Genomic DNA, 17829 nt, shown 5'->3' on the forward strand with positions numbered 1-17829 from the left:
TACCTTTGTTTTTATTTTATTTTAATATTTTATTTATGTATTTGAGAGAGAGAGAACATAAGCAGGGGGAGCAGCAGGCAGAGGGAGAGGGAGAAGCAGGCTCTCTGCTGAGCAGAGAGCCCGACGGGGGGCTTGATCCCACAACCCCGAGATCATGACCTGAGCTGAAATCAAGAGTCAGATGCTTAACCGACTGAGCCACCCAGGTGCCCCTATACACACCTCTTTGTAAGCAGCTTCTGTGGATCTAGTGGACTTATAAATAAGGTGTCACGTGAGCATTCATTTAATGAATTACATTTGGATGCCAACTACGCAGAAATGCTCTTATGAAAATAGGGATGCATGAATCTCCCCTCTACAATGTCTTCTTATTCCTTAAGGCAGAGCTTTTCAAACTCTCTAGGCTCTGTGATTGCTTCTTCAAATGAAATCTTATGTGAGATGAATACCATGTAAATTTTCAAAAAGCTGCTCTGGTTGAGAAGTGTGGGTGGGAGGACGAAGGACACTCCTCCCGCAGCTTGGGCCGTCCCCTTCTCCATCTCCCCTTGGCCCTTGGACACCACCTCCTAAGCCCAAGGTCTCTGCAGAGCCCAAGTTGACTAATAGCTCTAGTGAACACGCAGCAGGGTGTAGGGCCCCAGAGCCCAGGGTCAAGGAGGCATTGTGCCACCACTCAAGAGAGAGGAAGCTCCATCTGGCCACTGGCTGAGGGGCTGAGGGTCCCCCTGTCTCAGTTTATCTTAAACCAGGGGCTGACCCACAGATCAAGGAGTAGCCTCAGGGCAAGCCTCTGCCCCAGCCACCTGTTTGCCACTTCCTCTCTGTCTGGGCCCTCTTTGTGGACCACTTGACACCTCTTCAGGGTCCCCTTCAAGGTGCAGTGAGATGGCAGGAGCAGGGCTGGGCAGGTAGGAGGGGCCCAGGGGCTCAGGGGTAGGGGCTGGGTGTGGAAGGACACAACCCAGCATGCTTCTGGCTCTGGCTCTTCTCTGGATGATAGTGGTTTCATGCTGAGACTCAAATGCCCCCCCTCTCCCCCACACACCCCCGTTCGTCTAATAAGGAAACCTTTTTGACCTAGCCAGTTAAAAGTCCTGGCTCTTCGTCTCATTACTGCCAAGCCTCGAACTAAAGAGGTGAAAGCTGGCAGCCTTGGGCTGCCTTCAACTTGGCAACTGCCCCTCGGAGTCTGTGTCTCAAAGTCCCAGCCTCTCAATAGGGCTGTGTTTTCAATCCTGCTTAAACAAAGCGGAGGTCTCCCCCCTGGGCCTGAGCTCTCCATTCCCATCTTTCTGTGGGGGATTAAGAGCTGCTCTCTTGTTTGGGTGTCACTCTCCCTTTGAACTGCTGTGGCTTCATCGAGTTTCAGGCTCAGCTTCCTGCCAGGAAGTGGATTTACCTCTGATTTGTTGTTACTCTCTCCACAGGAGGATGCGGAGGGTGAGGGCCAGCGGGTCCCCTTCTCCCCAGGCCCTCTGCCCATCCCCCACCTCTCTCCAAGCCACCTTTTCCTCCATGGGCATAGTCGGTGGGGGACTCTGTGGGGAGGGGAGCCCCGGGCTGCTCACTCTGGGGGCACAAAGGAAAGTGTGTTAGAGGAGGCACAGTGGCTGGGTGTGCGCACGCCAGGCTGTGGGGGGTGGGGGGAGGAGGGGGACAGTCCTGAACTTACAGGAGGCTGGCTTTGGCTTCCCTCTGCGGCCTTAGCCCTAGAACTCTTCTTCCTCTGGTCTCGAGAGGCCCAGAAAGTGGGTGAAAGAGACATTTCTGCCCTGGAGCTAAGCTTACACAAGAAGGCAGATCTCTTGAGTGCAAATCTAGGACAATTTCTACTGCAACACTCCGGAAATATGCACTTTTACCTTTATTGGCAATCAACAGAATATTATAGATACAGGCCTTGGAGTTGGGGTGGAGAGAGAGAGAGAGAGAGAGAGAGAGAGAGAATGTGTGTGATGTAGGAAGGAGGATAAAGTCATTTGATTTTTGGTACCCTGACAATCCAGACAAAGAGAGATTTTTTTTTAATTTTTTTTCCTGGAGGGGATGCCACTGTCCTTCTCCTGGAAAAGATTTTCTAGAAAAGATCAAGAGAAATATCAAAGTATAGTTAGGCTGACATTACCTAGAGTATATAAAAAGTGGTTGTCCAGTGTCTACAAAATAACTTTTGTTATTAATCAGGAAAAGGGGAGCTGTGGCAATAAGAACCCACATTGGTCCATATTTCTGGAAATCCTACTCAGGGGCACAGAGTAGTCCCTGGAGAGCTTTCTAGAGCTCAGGGAAGAGAAGCTAAGGAAAGGTAGTGATCTGGCCCAGGGAAAGAGACCAGCTCTGGGTTAGGACAGGTGTTTTTTGTTTTTTGATTTTAGGATTTTATTTATTTATTTGAGAAAGAGAGAGAGCGAGAGAGAGCACGAGCAGGGAGAGGGGCAGAGGGAGAGGGAGAAGCAGGCTTCCCTTTCAACCACCTGAGCCATCCAGAGGGCCCCAGGACAGGTGTTTAATCTTGTTTGTTTGTTTTCTTCATGTGCCAGCCCCCTACAGTACCAGTCAAAAGAGAAAATTGCCCTCCAAAACTGGGTGTGAAGGATGGGGGGTGCACTGAGATTAAGACAGGTGTGGGGTGTGAATGAGTCATATTCGTTCACATGTATGTGAGACATGTGACATTCATTCACATGTATGTGAGACATTCATTCACATGTATGTGAGATAGACAGAGATGGGTCAAGGTGATAGAAACAACCTCGTTCACAGGAGGAGAAGGATGGGCAAAGCAGCTAAAAGTGAAGGGCAAAACAGTTGAAAAGAGAAGCGTAGCTGGAGGATAAACAAAGGTAAAGAGAGCCACCGTCCAGGGCCTGGCCCTCTCCTGGGTCACCGGCCTGAGGGATGCTGGCCGGGGCCCTGTCTGCCGTTCTCCTCACAAAGCCTGGGTTGTACTGTTGGTAGGGCTGGGCCTCCCGGTCTCCGAGGTCCTGGCTGGGGCCGCCTGCCCTGGGAGCCTCCCTTGTGCCGCCAGAAGCCCCAGATTTGTCCAAGTGCCAATACCTAATGAGCAGCTCATTTGAATCCATGAAAGTACCAGGGAGCAAGGAGACATGCTAATTAAAGTGATTGCTGTTCTTTAATTAAGCAATAATTCCCCCAAAGAGGGCATTATCATGCAAATAGAGCCCTCTTGGGTGAGGTAAGGGCTTTGGACAACAGCTGAGGTCTGTTAATAAGGCCCCTGAGCATTGGAGGGCAGGGATGCAGAATGCCCCGTTGAGCTGGGTGATAGAGCAAGGGAAATAATCACGGCCCCATAGCCCCGCGCTGTCTTTGTCCCTCCAGGCTTTGGTTGCAGAGCGGTGGGAGGCAGGGACCCACCTCCCCTCCCTGGGATTCTTCCCAAGAGAGGCTTTCAGGGCTGTGTGGGGTGGAGAGGTTTGTAGGACAGTGTCTAGTTTGGCCCTTTGCACAATCAGCGTCCCAATTATCAGAGCATCAGCGCAGAAGGGGAGGCGGGGGTGGGAGCGGGGCTCCTCCACGCTCCGACACTTGGAAGAAGCCACAGAAGGTCAAGCCTCACTCAGCTGCTGGAACACAACAGAAAGCGCATGAAATCACTCCTGCATCTGGGTGACCAGGGCTGAGCTGCTTCCCGCTCCGAGACCCAGTTTCCTGGGCCGCTGGTAGCTGCCCCTACCCGGTGGATGAGAGTGAAGGCACCGGGCACGGGGCCTGCCCTCGGACCAGTGGTTCTCTCCCTGGGGTCATCTGCCCCGGAGTAAGGCTGCAATCTTTATATTTTTTATTTGCTAAATCGGAAAACCTTATCCCCGGGGGACATTGCCAATAGCTAGAGAGTTTTGCATTGTCACCACTGAAGGACTAAGTGCTACTGGCATCTGGCGGGGAGAGGCCAGGGTGGCTGCTATACATCCTACAAGGCACAGGCCACCCTTCCCACCCCCCAGGAAAGAATTATCTAGTCCAAAACACCACATCGTGCTCAGGTTGAGAAATTCTGCTGTAAAGAACACTTGATAAATCAGAGTTAAAGGAAAAACTGCAAAAAGGAGGGGGTACATTTTCTGGAGCAAGACTGTAGCGGTGTGGTCATAAATCACCTCCGGGACAAATGGACCCTTTGGGGGATATTTCTCGTTTCTCAAGGCAGCCTTTGGCCCATGATCATGTTTTTAGAAACTGAACAGATGAGACTGAGAGGTACAGGCTGGTGCTGGGAGCCCCGTGCAAGGAGCAGGACCAAGGACACTGATGATGAAAGTTGGGGGGCTTCAGAGACAACACAAAGCCAGCTTGGAGGGAAGAGCAAGGTGCTCCCTCCTGTGACCAGAGCCCAGGGAGAGGCACCAAGGAGGGCCCAGGCTGGGGCAGAGTGAAGCGGCCTTAGACTGTGACCGTGACCTTGACTCCTCCCTCACTCCAGAGGCTAAGGGTGACAGGGGAGCTCGCGCTCACACTGCGCTTCCCCTTCTCATCAGCCCAGAGGGTTGGAACGATCCATCGATCCATCGATCCATCGTCATCCTCAGGTTGCAGCCACAGACATTAAAGGACTTCCCCGGGGCCCCAAGCCTAGTGAGATCCAGGGTTTCATTTGAGGCTACGTCAGAGGCTGGGACAGCCCGGGAATGAAGTCTCAGCCGGCACAGATCTCCAGCTCTCCTCGTCCGGCTGCACCGAAATGAGGCCCCTCCACCAAGTGCCCCGTGGGACTGTGGGACCGCCGAGCTATGCCTGCATTCAGGGCTCTGGGTCCCCACCACACCCCCGGAGGGCAAAGGCCAAAACCTGGTTTTGCCCATCACGGCTGCTTCCTTCTGCTGCACCTTTTCTCATCCTCTTGTCCACCTGGACAGTTTTCCTAACTTCTGGGGTCCGAGGTGGGGGGCTGGCTGGTGCTTCTAGAACCGTCTTCCTCACGGCCTGTGTGTCAGGTGGAACTTGTGCCCTGCCCTGGGGGACAGGGGGAAAGTCAACAAACCAGGCGGTCCAGCTAAGGGAAGATCAAGCCTCTTGCTCCCAGAAATCTTGGAGCCCTTTCAGTTTTGTGTTCACTCCCTGCAAAATAAATGTTTTGTGTTACAAGGAGACAGAGATAGTATCTCATTGGCCCTACTAGTTTAGTGAGGCCTCTGCCAACCTCTCACTCGACATTTGGCAGGGGGGGAAGGAGCGTGGAGAAAAACAGGCCCAGGTTCTGTTTGCAAAACATTTTCATCAGTCAAAAAGCTGCCAGGGTTGCAAATATTAAATAAACCCTGACTCATGGAGACACATACCTTGCTTTGCTTTGCTGATCGGCTGGGTAATAGACAGAAATTACGTTACTTTGGAAGTGACAGCTCTAACATTCTGCAGACTTCTCAAGACGGCTCTGGCTTTTTCTGAACAAAGAACAATCCACAAAAACGCCCATGGTTTGCAATGCATAGGAGTCTGTTTACAGGATCACAGACTTGGGCCCTCTCCTTGGTCAAAGGGGACGTGGTGAGATCACCCATTTAATCGCCTTCCACCTCCAGGTGGGGCTGGCTGGCCCGAAGGTCTTCTGCTAGTGGATTTAGTGAGAGTGTGGCCCAAGCCTCAGGCCCCTACAGTGAGTTCCCTAAGGGCCGGCCCCGGCCCCGTTTTTTCCATTGCAGAATTTATAAGTGGGTTTGAAATGAGAGCATGGTGGTGCTTTGCCAGGAACAAAGGTTTTCAGTGTATTCCAGTCACTAACCTAAGACACCATAATATAAGCCAGGCTCCCCTTCCGCGACTCTAGCCAGTCCCCAAGTGAAAGTTCATCCAAGAACAATAATAGTAACAGTATAGCCAACCCTTCAGACTGAGCTTGGTACGTGCGAGGCATTGTTTTAATCCTCACAAAACCAGGAGGAAGGTGCTATTATTGCCATCATTTTGGTACTTTGCTGAGGATCTTTGCTAGTTCCCTTGTTCTAATGTCAGACAAGGCTCCCGCCAGATCTCTTTCTCTCTGGACCCCCAGGGTGTCCCCCTCATCCGGCCTGAGAGCAACGTCTTCCATCAGCTCTGAATCAGTTCAACCTGTCCCTTTCTGTGGTTCTCTTCCAAGAACCATTTGTCTCTTGCCTTTTAAACCTATAACCTCAAGTCTACACCATAATGAACCAGTGTTTGTTCATAGGCTGCTTTGCATGGCTTCCTCATTGTCATGGAGACACATTTGAAAGGCTGCATAAGAGTTGCGTGTGTGGGTGGCTCAGTGGTTGAGTGTCTGCCTTTGACTCAGGTCATGATCCCAGGGTCCTGGGATCCAGTCCTGCATCAGGCTGCCCATAGGGAGCCTGCTTCTCCCTCTGCCTGTGTCTCTGTCTCTCTCTGTGTGTGTCTCTCATGAATGAATAAATAAAATCTTTTAAAAAAATTCTTCAAAAGAGAGAATTATGGGGATCCCTGGGTGGCTCAGTGGTTTAGCGCCTGCCTTTGGCCCAGGGTGTGATCCTGGAGACCTGGGATCGAGTCCCGCATCGGGCTCCCTGCATGGAGCCTGCTTCTCCCTCTGCCTCTCTTTCTCTCTGTGTCTCTCATGAATAAATAAATAAAATCTTAAAAAAAAAAAAAGGAAAAGCTTTCTGCAAGAGGTATTACTTAATTAAAAAAAAAAAGAGAGAGAGAATTATGTGTGTGGATTGTGAAGCTCACCTGTTGGAATTCGAATCCAGCTCTTTTCTCTCTAGTTGTGCCACTGTGGGCCAGCTACTCAATCTCTCTGAACTTTGGTTTGTGCACCTATACAGTAGGAAGAAGAATGCCTACGTCACAGGAATGGTAAATGAGTGCTTATGGACAATGCTTAGAGCTCTGTGCCTGGCACTTAATAGAGACTACATAAGTGCACATTTTATCTCATCAAAAAAGACTAAGTGCCTCAAGAGCTGAGATGCTGTTACGTCCTTCTACTGGCAAGCTAGTGATGAACAAAGAGAAAAAACTTAATAAGCATTTGTTGACTTGCTTGGGTCTTTGGCGGCTCAAAAAAAAAAAAAAAGGTAGGAAGGTATATACTGACCTTGCCCAGGAAAGCAGCAAAATAGGAGGCAGACACAAAGAAGGGGGAAAAGATTGTTTGGCCTGATACTATCTTGAAGGTGCTTAGTAAACGTCATTGAATAAATTGATTATACTTAAAAAATCAGCAAACATTAACTTTGAGAACAATGGCAATGTTAGCATTCTAAAGGTCGAGAGAGAAATAGAGGAAGAAAGAGAAGCAGGATCGTGATGTATCCATCCCCCCTCCTTCCTGCCTTTGGCTCACTTTCCCAAGAGCTGAAGTCTCTAGGGTGCCCTTAGGGTGGAAGTATGCACAGACCCTGGCACTAGAGGAAAAGAAAGGGCTAAATCTCCCAATTATGGCTGTGGATGGGGACAGAGGGGAAGCCAGGGAACAACCATCTCACTGGTGACTTTCCTCGGCAGACAGATCACGCGGCTCGCAGACGGGAATCCACGTGGGCTGACCATCTCAAAGAGGCCCAGAAATCTTTGCCATGTTAGAGGACGATCCAGCCAGCCTTCTCGCTCTGGAAGGGGCCTCCAGGTTACAAGCCTCCTAGTCAAGAGGGTAAGAGGCTGACTCGCGTGGGGTGTGTGTGTGTGTGTGTGTGTGTGTGTGTGTGTAAATTTGGACTTTGCCAAGAGGAACAAGGCGTCTCTGAGCCACCCTCATGCGTGGAGGCAAGAGATGGAGCCTGGTGAGCTTAAGAGGGCACATGTAGGTCCCAAAGTCATGGCTCCAGAGAGTAGGTAAAAAAAGAAAATGATCTCACTCTGGGAAAAAAGCTTGAGTCCCCACACTTTGTGTGGTTTGGGATTTTTTTGAATTTAAGTCCCCCAGGCTCCCACCTCGATTCCTCCCATCTACAGAAAGGCCTCTGCCCTCCCCCTCGGGCACTTGTGAAGAATGTTAAGCACGGTATCTCCTCTGGCACGGTCCTTTCATCAAGGTGGAAGCCCTTTGTGAAGGGGCCCAAGAGAAGCTTGGGGGGCAGGGGAGGCTAATTGGCTCAGCGTTGAGCTTCTGACAAATCCTGAAATGAATACAACAGAGGAGCCGGGAGAGAGGTGTTCCTGAATGCAGGTGGGGGTCTGAGTGAATGGGAGGGGGCCTGTGCCTGGGCTCTTCTACAGGTTTTCCCAAGCCCGCTCCCAGCCTGGGACCAGGTGGGGGGATGGTTGCTAATCTCGGGCCCCTGCTTGTCACCAGGGAGCGCTGCCATCTGGAGGGTGGAGACAGAAGGCCCCCCAAATCCAAACTATCTCCCTATGGATCTACTACAGGTTCCAAAGGCCTACACCTGGAGAGCCATCCCTTTAGGTCCTGGGAGAACTAATTGTAAAGCTGCTATCAGCTCCTGACACCTTAGACTGAGTGCGTTCATGGGAGCCCTGCAGCCCAGAAACGTGCCCCTAAACCCATAGCCAGTTTGCATCTCCAGCCTGGAGAAGTCCCAGTCCCACTGGGAGCAGATCAGGGGCAGTGAGGAACAACTTTCTAACAGCATAATGGCTCATCAGAGAGAGAGTGAGGAGTGGATTTGGAAGGGGAAGGGGAATGGCCCCTAATTTCAAGTGTTCTCAATCCCTGCTGTGCCCCCCTAAACCTTCCACATGCAGGTATCTAGCTCACAGGCGCTCTCTCCCTTTTCTGGCATAAATGGAAAGACTGTATCTGAAGCTCAAATTATTGAGGAGACTCACCCAAGGCAGGAGCCACAAGCTTCTTCAGTCCGCTAGGTCTGCTCCCACGGGCCAGCGTTCCAGGTCCCCTCTCATGGTATCCTCTCCCTGCGGAGCCCTGGTCCAGGGTCTCTCTACCCCCCGCCCCCGACACCTAATAAGGCTGGGGTGGCCATGCAGAGGACCCCATTCAGAACCATTGTTTTAAGAGGTATCAGGATTAATGCACCTTATAAGTTTCTTTTTTTTTTTTTTTTTTAAATTTTGTTAACAAACAGTGCAATATTCAGTGATTCGTTATACAACACCCGGTGCTCATCATAACAAGTGCCCTCCTTAATACCCATCACCCAGCTTGCCCATCCTCCACCCACCTCCCTCCATCAACCCTCAGTTTGTTAAGAGTCGTTTATGGCTTGTCCTTATCTCCTTTTTTACTTTTCCCTCTTCTCCTATGTTCATCTGCTTTTTTTTTTTTAATTCCACATATGAGTGAGATCATATGGTATTTGTCTTTCGCTGACTGACTTGTTTCACTTAGCATAATACCCTCTAGGTCCATCTGTGTCATTGCAAATGGCAAGACTTCATTCTTTTTTGACGGCTTAGTAAAATTCCATTATGTGTGTGTTATATATATATATATATATATATATATATATATATATATATGTCTCATGTCTTCTTTATCCATTCATCAGTTGATGGACATTTGAGTTCTTTCCATAATTTAGCTATTGTGGAAATTGCTGCTATAAATATCAGGGTGCATATACCCTTTTGAATCTGTCTTTTTGTATCCTTTGGGCAAATATTGAGTAGTGCAATTGCTAGATCATAGGGTAGTTCTAGTTTTGACTTTTTGAGGAAGTTCTATTTTTGACTTTTGACTTTTTGTTCTCCAGAGTGGCTGCACCAGCTTGCGTTCCCGCCAACAGTGCAAGAGGGTTCCCGATAAGTACTTTTAACTAACCAGAAGAAAACAGTTGGTTGCATAACGCAAAAGCAAGACTAAGACTAATGATTAATGAGATTTCCTTTTTAAATATATGTAAGTGTTTATTTTGTTAACAAGCACAAAGAAATGCTTACCAGGTGCCTAGCTTGTCTGGTTACCAGTCTCCTAAATTTATGTCACTTATGGATAAATACCTACATGCTATATACAGCAAGCATTGTCCTTCCTTACTACTAATCTGTAAAAGACTATATAACACAAACCAGTAATTCATGTGTGCTCCATCTTTCATTGCCTGTGTAACCTGATAGGTGCTCACAGCTAAAGCAATTAGAGACAGCTTTGGTCTGTAGGAGAGGAATTCACAATGATTCTTAACTTACCACAAAGATGATGATAAAAATAAGACTAGTTCATCTTTATTTTTGATTATGTCCTTGTTTCTGGGCCAAGTTCTTTACGTGTATTGCTTCACTGAACCCTCACAAAGTCTTAGCAAATGGTACTATTCCTGTTTCTCATTTTGACGAGAAAACAGATGCACAAAGCGGGTTAGGTGCAAGTTAGTTTTCAAAACGTTCTCTGCAGCTGCTCTAAGGGATATCCACAACTGTTAAGGACTGGTGGTTGTCTAAACCAAGCTGATGAAAAGTAAGAGCGGTCATTATATGGTGTTGCCTGCTGTGTGTCAACCACTAGACAACCGATATCGTATACTTTAAATCCTTGGAACAACCTGGCTACCTGTTGCATTGATACCTGTTTTGCTGATGAAGAGTCTCACCCAAGTATAGCTTCTGGACAATAGGACCAAACAGAAGCCCTTCAGCACTTCCAGGGACGAGCCCAGTTAGAACTGCCCTAGGTGTTAGGTGTGCACAGGGGACTTAAAACCCAATCCTCCAAGCAGCAGCTAAGAAGACATTAAGTCAAAATCTTTGTGTTCCAACCCATGCTAGAGCCTCGAAGTTGCCAGAATTTGCTCTAACAATGCCAGCCTCTTAGAGACCTTGGCATACTGTACTTCAAGAGGAAGGGAATTTCTACCGTAGAGACAAAGTCATTGGCTCAAGTTCACACAGCGGACGGGAGGATTAGGAGGGATCTGGGAATAAATTATATCGAACAGGTTTCCTGGGCCTTAGTAGAGTGCTTTTTCGATGAGACCGTCTAGCTTCAAATAACTCATTCGTTAACTGCTGCCCTCTGCAAATCTCCCCAACTGGTCGTTCTCTTTCATGTCTCAGACAGGGGCTCCTTTGCCGCATGTAACCGAATGACACGGAAGGTTGGTGTCCATATCTGCTCAGCGCCCGCCTGTCTTTCTCTTTCCTGTAAAATGATCTCCACATTCTTTGCTAGTGCAAAGAAGATGTGTAAAGTCATTTTCTTCTGTCCTGGTGTGTGGGTAAATTAATCTAGCATCACAGACCCAGTCACAGAGTTAGGTGATCTGTGTGTAATGGGTTTAGGCAGTGAGTCTCCGGGGCTTAGCCTGTTCAGCATAAAAAAGGCCATAGAAATCTCCCTCTCCATGAAATCCTCTTGCACGTAATTCAGGAAGTGTTCAAGACAGTGAGAATACAGTCAAGCTATTGGAATTTCTTTTTGGAGGAAAAAAATGTCTTACAGGGGCAAACTGTTGATCACCAGCCTTCTGGTCATGGTAGGAGAGCTACCTTGCAGGCATCAGATGTAAAACTCTGAAGGCTTGGGGGAGGGTTGGGTCATTCAATTACATGTCAATATTAAATTACATCATAAATAATCAGAACTTCCTGCATATTTAATGGGAACTTTGTTGTATAAATTTGGAAATTATCCAAATAGAACAAGTGACTTCTGTTATTATTGAACCCCCTGGGTCCAACATATTGTGGGGGGTTAGTTGTTGTTTTGAACTTTGGAACCCTTAGCAGAGAGGAAAATGAAAGGCCCTAAACCAATTGACTTTTCGATGGTCATTTTCCCTTCTCTTTGTCAGTTTTAAACGGATTAATGGTTTTCTTATGCAAACAAGATCAAATAGAATCCAAAGCCATGACCCAAAGCAAAACATGTGAAATCACTGTTTAGTTGGAAATCCTTCAACGAACTGAGCCAGCTTGATGATCATCCACTTTGACCAACCTTGCTGTTGCCAAAAAGGACATTTCTTGACATTTGCCACGTCTATTAGATCATTTCTAACCCAAAGGATATTTTACAGGCTTATAATATTAAGGAGAGTTGGTATCAAATCCAGACAGTAAGTTTGAGTTTCTAACATAAGATACAATAAGATTAGTTATTATGATGACCCAAAGAATAAAGTCTCAAGGTCTTATTTACAGTTCAAACCCTCCCTATGTGGCTCCCATTGTCTCATTAACTCCACCTCCCACTGCTCCTCTGCTCTAACCCCTGGGCCATCCCTGTCTAGTCTTCTACCTGCAATCTTACTTTCATAGGAAGGAAGGGATGGACCCTCGTTGGGGATAGACTCTACTTTCTGAGTTTCCCCCAGCATCTGAGCTGAGGTTAAGTTCTCTTTTTTCCTTTTTTTTTTTTTTTTAAAGATTTCATTTATTTATTTGAGAGGGAGAGAGCATGAGTGTGCATGAGTAGGGGGAGGGGCAGCGGGAGAGGGAGAGGCAGACTCCCTGCTGAGGAGAGACCTCCCCCCCACCCCAACATGGGGCTCAATCCCAGGACACTGAGATCATGACCTGAGCTGAAGCCAGATGCTTAACTGACGGAGCCACCCAGGAGCCCCAATCTCTTTCCTTCTTGAAGTCTTTCTTCCACCATTTCAGTTGAAAGTTGTTTTTATTGTTTTTTGTTTTGTTTTGTTTTCGTTTTTGTAGGGACCATTTACTGAGCTCCTACTGTCCTTCAGGTACCATGCTATGAATTGGACACTTTATCTCACTCCTTGAAAGGCGGCTACTATTTTCATATTAAATTTTTGTTTTGTTTTCTTTTTTACATGTAACCCATTTACAAAGTATTATAAAAAGCTAGAAGTTAAAAAGCCTCAGGTTTACCTCCATTCCTGTCAATACTATTTACACACTTTACATCAAAGGTAATCATTTTTAAGCTATTCTTTGGATCCTTCCAATGGTTCTTTATGCAAAAGATCAGCAAATAGATGTTCTTAGCATCTCCCTCCTAACTCTCTATAATAGGGCATGACACCGTATGCACCACTCTGCATTTACATCTGGCTCCCTGCCTTTCATTTCAGGACCTGTCCTAGAGTACTTTCTTTTAGCCCCTTCACACCGCCCCCCTCCCCAGTTTTACTGTGATACAATTGACATGTGATACTGTATAAGTTGAAGGTGCTCAACATTACCATTTGATAGATGGATATATTGTGAAAAGGTCCCCACAATAAGTTAACATGTGTCACCTCACATAGTTACCATTTTTCTTCTTATGATGAGAACCTTTAAGATCTATTCTCTTAGCAACTTTCAAATACACAACTTAGTGTTGCTCCTTATTGGTCTCAGGGCTGTAGATTACTTCCCCAGGACTTATTTATTTTACGACTAAAAGTTTGTGCCTTTTGACCACCTTCACCCACTTCCCCCTCCGTCTCTGGTAACCACCAATCTGTTCTCTGTTAGTTCTATTACCTAGATTCCACACACAAGTGAGGTCGTCCAGCAGTTGTCTCTCCGTGTCTGCTTTATTTCACTTGGCATGAAGATCCATCCATGTTGCTGCAAATGGTAGAATCTGGAGTACTTTCCATAGCAGCTCTTTAGACTCTCTTTTGTTTTCTTTTCTCAGCTGTATACTATTCCACTGTGCAGCTATCGTTCCTCATGATGGATGATCCATCGGGTTGTTTTTTATCTGTCATAATGTTGCAGTGAATGGACCTTCGCATGCAGCATTTTATGTGAGTACAAGAGTACCTGTAGGATATATTTTAAGATCGGAAATACTGGATCAAATGGTAAAAGCACATGAAATTTTGGTAAATGTCATCAAATTTTCTTCCCTGGAGGCTGTAACATTTTTATTCTCACCATCAGTGTATGAATATATGGCATAGGTATTGCTATCTTCGTTTTATTTTTTTATTTTTTATATTTTTAAAAATTCTTTTAAAAATTTTTATTTATTGGGATCCCTGGGTGGCGCAGCGGTTTGGCACCTGCCTTTGGCCCAGGGCGCGATCCTGGAGACCCGGGATCGAATCCCACGTCAGGCTCCCGGTGCATGGAGCCTGCTTCTCCCTCTGCCTGTGTCTCTGCCTCTCTCTCTCTCTCTGTGACTATCATAAATAAATAACAAAAATTTAAAAAATTAAAAAAAAATTTTATTTATTTATTCACGAGAGACACAGAGAGAGAGAGACAAAAGCAGAGACACAAGCAGAGGGAGAAGTAGGCTCCATGCAGGGAGCTGGATGTGGGACTTGATCCCAGGAACATGGATCACACCCTGAGCCAAAGGCAGATGCTCAACTGCTGAGACACCCAAGCATCCCACTATCCTTGTTTTATGTATGAGGAAACCGAAGTCCAGAAAAATATAAGATCCTGCAGTTAATATTCAGATGGGGACTCAGTATTAATCACATAGTTGTCTGTATTGTTACTTATTTTATGTAGAGATGGGCCCAGTCCTTCTAAAGCTTTATGAACATAAGTCTTGATATTCAAAGTCTCTCTAGGAAACAGAAATTGGGGGCAATTAAGTGAGTGCCAGGTGAGAGTGAGGGAAAAGGGAAATACGGTAGGAAAAGTCAGGAAACAAATGCAAGGTCACAGCTGGTCACTCAACAGACGCTCCGACTCAGCCACGAGGGATATCTCTAGATGAGATTTACTGAAATATCATGCCACTGGGTGGAAGAAGGGAGACGGAATCTGTTGTGCTCCTTTGTGTCCCTCTAAGGTTCATGGGGGGAGACACAGCCACACTTTTGGTTGGGTTACCTGGCCTTCTCAGCAGATGCTGGGGGAGTGAGTGAGATCCCAAGCTTTGCAGGGTCCAGGAACAGTGGGAGGAGCACCAAATGGGTCACCGTGGTAGCCAGGGGTCCTAGAGAAAGGTGAGGCCAAGGGATCCTTGTGGAGGTCCATAGATGTATTTAAATCTAGGCATTTTCTTTCTCTCTCTCTTTCTTTGATTTTATTTATTTGAAAGAGAGAAAGAGAGAGAGAGAGAGAGAGAGAGAGAGAGCATGAACAGGGGGAGGGGCAGAGGGAGAAGCAGGCTCCTTGCTGAGCAGGGAGCCTGACATGGGACTCCATCCTAGGACTCCATCCTAGGATCATGACCTGAGCCAAAGGCAGATGCTCAACCAACTGAGCCACCCAAGAGCCCCTAGGCATTTTCTTAGACCTCTTTAATTTAGTGCTTTATGCCTAAAAGGTGCTCAATGAAAAATTTTTAATTGACACATTCATTTGAAGTGATTAATTTTTTTTTAAGATTTTATTTATTTGACAGAGTGAGAGTGTGAGTGCACAAGCAGGGGGAACAGCAGGCAGAGGAAGAGGGAGAAGCAGGCTCCCCACTCAGCAGGGACCCCACCCCAAAATGGGCTCTATCCCAGAGCCCTGGAATTATGACCTGAGCCAAAGGCAGAGGCTTAACCGACTGAACCACCTAGGCACCCCTCATTTGAAGTTATTAATAAAGATAAATATTCTTATCATGGGGAGACACTAATATACAGTAATCAAGAGTCCAGTCTCTTAAGCCAGAGTCCCCGGGTCTGAACACAAGCTCTGACACTGACTAGGTGTGTGATGCTGGTCAGGACACCTCATGTTGCTTGGCCTCAAGTTTTCTCATTTGTAATACAGGACTAATGCTTAAAATAATACTTGGTGTAACAAGTGCTATGTAAGCATTAACTATTATTTTTATTATAATATCTAACTTTTATTCAGTGTTTGCTATTGCCAAGTACTAAGTACTTCACGTTTCACCTCAATTAATCTCCCCAGCAACTCTACAAAAGGAAGTCATATTATCAACCTTCTATGGGATGTTAATATCATCTCTATTTCAGAAATGATGAAAAAAAGACTCTAAGAGTTTAAATAATTTGACCAAGTCAAATGAGGTAGAGTCAGAATTTGATGTAGGTCTGCTGGACTCTACTCAGTCTATCATGTTATTCTTGGAGAACCAGTTTTAACATTTACTATTATAAAAGCACCCAATTCAGGCCTAAAATGCATTGTACAAACATCCGTGTCACTGAAGCATCTATCAACCTTCTAGTCATTGTGGACTTGGGCACTTGGCTCATGGTATTTCTCTTAACATTTCTCTCTGTCTCTCCAATGTTTGCTCATCTCTCCAGCCCTGATCCCATAAAGAGGATGACCTGGAATCTTCCTCCACCAGCATCTAGTAGTACGTTAGACCTAATCATTACCTGGAACTGTTCCACTTTGGATATGGTGATCGTAACCAAAGACCTGATGGCTTTTTCACTCCTCAATCCTGCAACAACCACTCTTTAATCACACAGAAATCTCCTTTTCTTCTATTTAACATTTTCTTCTAGGTTATCATTCCTTTCCAGCTCACTCCATGGATCCTATGATTGATGATTTAAGTTATTACCAATCTCATTTAAGTTATTACCAATTTGATTTAATTGATTGATGATTTAAGTTCTTACCAATACCATGTATTATTCTCCTTCTTGCACATCACCCAGCAAAGCTCCACATTTGGATCAGTGTTAGCTCTTCCCCTTACCCTCGAATGGTTATATTTTGATACAGAAAATCAAACAGTCATGCAGTTTCCTCCACTACAAATTCATGATCCTCAACCTCAGCCATGCTCTCAGCATCACTTATTACTCCCATGATTGATTTTTAATTTTCAGTTTTCAGCTTTCATTTTCCCTAATGGCCGTTCCAAATCCTCACCACCTTCCTCAAGCATCTTTTTCACGTTCCACTCCTTGAATTCAGTAGACAGCATTCCCTCTAAATTCATCAGGATAATCGAGGGCTTTAGTTATTGGAGTTTTAGAAATCCACCCTTGGTCACAAGTTTATAGGGTTCCATATTCTTCCTGAGGGATCACTTCTACTTTTATGGCATAAATATACCCATGCTGATGACTTTCAAATCTATATCTCTAGCTTGTACTTCTCAATCTTGAAGACCCGTGTCCATGGAGGTTCCACAGATATTTCAAATTCAATAGGTTCAAAATTGAACACATCATTGTTTCCCTAAGACCTATATCTCCTGAAGGGCATTCTTCTCTTCCCAGGCACCTTGGGGGTAGGAGGCATGACCACCATCTACTCAAGCTAAGAGGTTGATGTCATCCTTGAGTTTCCTTTCTTCTTTACTTTCCACATGGATTCAGTTTCCAAGTGCTGCCAAACTTTCTTGTTTCTAGAATCTCCCTTCTCTTCCCTGTCTTAGTGCAGTCTCTTGACCCAAATGGACTGTCCTGATAGTAGTTTCTGAAGCTTCCAAACTTTTTGATCTCAGACTTGGCCCCCTCGGTCTATCCTCATCACTGCTGCTAGCTAGGTGATGTTTCTAAACACAAATCTGACCATATCACACTCCCACTTAAGATCCTACATTGACTCTCCATTGCCTACAGGATAAAGTCCCAGTTTCTTGGCATGACATGCATGGCCATCTGTGATTTGGCATTAGCTTCGTTCTGCAGTGCTTTCATTTACCAATCCCTATGGAGCTCCTTATGCTCCAACCAGAAAGAAGAGCTTGCAGTTCCTGTGGGCTGCTTTGTTTCTCACTCTATGCCTTTATTCATAATGTCCCCTCTACCAAACTGCGCTTCCACTCCTCTGCCTTTATCTGGCCAACTCCTTCTATCCTTTAAGACTTAGTTCATGGGTCACTTCTCTTGGGAAGCCTTTCTTGACAAGCCATCTTCCCCTTCTCCTGAACTCCAGGCAGCATTAGCAACACTGCCCTTGTGCTTCACAGCTCCCTGTTCATTGCATTGAAAACATCCCAGTGTATTTACCCATTTATGTGTCTGGATCACAATTAGATTGATAGCTCTTTGAAGCTTAGGACTGTGTCATATTTCTCCTTGTACCTCTTTGCCTAGCAGTGGCATTAGAGGAGGTGCTCGATAATGTTTAATGTTGAACAAGTAAACGAGTGATCCA

General features: G+C 46.2%; 1 protein-coding gene and 1 long non-coding RNA gene across 3 annotated transcripts in view; one reads left to right on the forward strand and one right to left on the reverse strand.

Moving 5' to 3' along the window:
- Nucleotides 1–1864: 1864 nt before the first annotated feature.
- On the reverse strand, nucleotides 1865–9179 carry LOC121499511. The gene is made up of 3 exons (XR_005990154.1): nucleotides 8755–9179; nucleotides 6697–6783; nucleotides 1865–5085 (listed from the first exon to the last, which is right to left on the reverse strand). It is a non-coding gene; the product is annotated as an uncharacterized LOC121499511 (long non-coding RNA).
- The window catches only part of CDON (cell adhesion associated, oncogene regulated), a 112208-nt gene continuing 101855 nt past the window's right edge, over nucleotides 7477–17829 (forward strand). The window contains exons 1-2 of one of the 2 annotated variants that reach the window (XM_041770193.1): nucleotides 7480–7618; nucleotides 13475–13586. The gene's annotated coding sequence lies outside the window, so the exon portion shown is untranslated. Of the gene's footprint in view, nucleotides 7619–13474; nucleotides 13587–17829 lie in introns of both variants that reach the window. The other variant, XM_041770194.1, reaches the window with a different exon arrangement.

The sequence above is a fragment of the Vulpes lagopus genome, chromosome 10 (genome assembly GCF_018345385.1).
Source record: "Vulpes lagopus strain Blue_001 chromosome 10, ASM1834538v1, whole genome shotgun sequence".
Classification (NCBI taxonomy): Eukaryota; Metazoa; Chordata; class Mammalia; order Carnivora; family Canidae; genus Vulpes; species Vulpes lagopus.